This window comes from Elephantulus edwardii, unplaced genomic scaffold (genome assembly GCF_000299155.1).
Source record: "Elephantulus edwardii isolate Elephantulus edwardi_28Jun2011 unplaced genomic scaffold, EleEdw1.0 scaffold00001, whole genome shotgun sequence".
Taxonomy (NCBI): Eukaryota; Metazoa; Chordata; class Mammalia; order Macroscelidea; family Macroscelididae; genus Elephantulus; species Elephantulus edwardii.
In genome coordinates this window covers 5,518,051-5,521,013 of record NW_006399751.1, presented here as the reverse complement: position 1 = coordinate 5,521,013, position 2,963 = coordinate 5,518,051, and positions in this window count along the sequence as shown.

Here is a 2,963-nt window from a genome sequence, read left to right as displayed (position 1 = left end):
GTCAAGGGAAAGAAGGTCTGGGGGAGGAGGGTGGTGGGCTCACAGCCTCAGCTGGCGGCTCCCTTAATTTAACTCCACCTGCCTGGTAAATGCAGAGTTCTGGTCCACTAAAAGAAATCAAAGCAGCTGCCACTTCAAAGCAGGAAAGATGTGTGTAGGTGGGTGGGGTGGAGGCGGGTAATTATGCAGGGAAAATCGTTTTCTTGATATTCTTCTGGAAATGTGCGTGTGTGGAGCAGAGGGAGCAGCAGCAGGAGAGGAGATGGAAAAGGGAGAATGTGTTCAGAGAGGGTGTGCATTGTGTCTCTCTGAAAGGGAGGGGTGGTGGAGACAGCATGCAGCGTCTCTCATGCTTATCTGACCATGTGGGAGCATCAGGACTCCATGGAACGCTCCAGAAGGGGCTCTTTCACATGGGTTGACTAGAGGATTTGCTGGGAATGACTGTGTCCACCCTTTGTGTGTTCACGCAATACAGGGGCTCTTCATCCTGACGGGCAGAGAGTGGTCCTGTCCACGTGGGTTGGGCATCATTTTGCATGTCAGCCTGGATTTGTCACGTTTCAGGGACAGGGGAAGGGTCTGCACCTCGGCAGTGAGAGGTGACAGCAGTGAGAACTATTTGCTCCTGCACCTCTCTTCCCTCTTAGTGATCTGCCGGCAGATTTCCTGTACCCTGCCTAGTCTAAATGGCAGAGGGGTGCTGCCGAACCCCAAGAAGCAGCTCTCAAGTTAGGAACACTAGATGCCAACAATTATCCTGCTCTGAGTAAGCGGAACATTTCTTAAGGCTATTTCTGCTTAATTATAAATATTTGAGGGTATTAAACTCCCAGGTTACGCACTGAGGCTATTATCTGAGTGATGGTTGGCTGCAGAGTTGGAAACGCAAACATCTTTTCATTGCTTTCCCTTGGAGAACTTAGAATATTTCACGGGATTCAAAAGAATCCCATGAAAACAAGACTGGAAACCAAGTCAGTCTGTAATATTTCTAAATAGCTCTAAATCAAAGAGGGATGTCGTGACCCCTTTCCTTAATTGTGGTGGGCTTGTGATGCATATTCTCTATGGGTTAAGAAAGCAATTATCACCAAACAACCTACTTGGGCCTCCATTGTGATAAAATGTTCTCCCTAACGGGCAGACATGCCAAGCAGTGGGCCTCTTAAAGCACTTATTGCTTCTGGAAGCTTCTCACATGTGGGGTTCCTTAGCATGCTGTGAGAGCCTGTGACAGGTTCTGAGACTCCATCATGGTGCTTAGGATTCCTTACAACAAAGGCCAGTGTGGGACATGACTAACAAGGGCCTCTGGCTGCTCCGTCTCTGCCTAGTGTCCCAGCCTCCCATCCCTGACAGCCTTGGTTGAGATGACCCCACCCACTGAAGCTTCACACGTCCTCATCTTCCTCCTGCCCAACATCCTCCCACCCTGGGAAATAAGGACCACTTCCCACAGACAGGTTCTCAACCTCCTTCCAGCTCCTGCCTTGAGGCTTCCAGTCACTGCTTCCCCACAGCTCCTGGGACCCTAGCCTTTCTCTAGACCCCTCCAGAGCAGCTGAAGCGCATGATCCTGTGTCCTTGAACAAATCCCCTGTGCCTGCCTCTGTGCCTCCCGCATGCTGCTCCTCCCTTCTTCTCCCTAGCCCCTGCTCTGGCCCCAGGTGCCCTTTCTGTCTCATCTTAGGTGTGTGTGTCTTTAATGATGTGTGAATGACCACCAAGGCCACAAGTTTCTTTAATGCCCTTCCACTCTCTGTTACATACAAGCAGGGCAGGTTAAGTAATCTAAGTTAGTAAATAATCTATTAGTAGGTTAATAAAATAGCAAATAATCTCTTAGTTGTTACTGTTGTGTGCTGTCAAGTTGGAATCAACCCATAGCTGACCCTTCAACTGGTTTTCAGAGGCAGTTAACCTCACAGGAGACTGCCCATCCTTCAGAGCAGCATGTGCATTTAATTTGCTTGTCTTGAGGATCCCAGTGCAGCTTCTTGCCTCTAGGCCACCAGAGCTCCCTAGTCTATTCTAAAATATCTGTTAGTAATCACAAATTAAGACACCCCCCCCTTTACTTGGATTATTGGATAATCCACACTGGCCGCAGGTCCACACCTGACCCCTCAGTCTCTCCACCCAGGGTTGCACCTCTGGAACCCCGTGTTTCCCTCACCCTGTCTCCTCCCACAGCTCTGCTCATCAGCATCCCGGATCTCTTTTCCAGCTGAGACTTCGTGACCAACCTGGTCTCCCTTTGCCTTCAACCCCTGGCTTTTCCACCCCGTTTGGCCTGTGCAGAACCCCTGGCAGAGGTCGGCTGCCCCACGATCCTGTAAATGGTCCCTGCAGGGAATCCCAGCCCCACCCTGCTGGTCTCTGTCCCCTGGGTCACAGCAAGACACCTCTTGTTATTATGAAGATGTGTTAATGTGCAAGTTCTTCAGGGAATGATAACCAGGACTCTGTCCCGTTCCTCCCTCCCTCGAGCGAGCAGTGGTGTCTGAGACCCTCGGACAGCAGCCCCGGGACCTTGACAGGTTCAAGGCCTTTACAAACCACCCAGCAGCATTTTGATAGCTCGCAGTTTCACACAAAAGGGACGAAGTGGGAAGCACCTGGAGAGGCTGCATCCCGACTCTTCCGGCCCCTTGTCCCCGGGTTGGGCAGTGGGGCGGTGAGTGGACACAGTCGGACTCGGACTGAAGCTCCAGCCGTGTCCTCGGTTCCTGCCGTCCGTGGTCCGCCTTGTAGGAACAGCGCGGGCCCCGAGCGCCCCCTGGTGGTTCTACGAGCCACAGTTAACGTGGCACAGAAGAGGAGTACGTGTTCTCACGAAATACCTCAAAACTGAACAAAGGACAGGAACAGACACCTTTGACATAAAGCACAAATTCTCAATAAAACATAAAGGGAGGGCTACATAGGCGGGCCCTGTGCATGCCCTTGCATGCATCAGC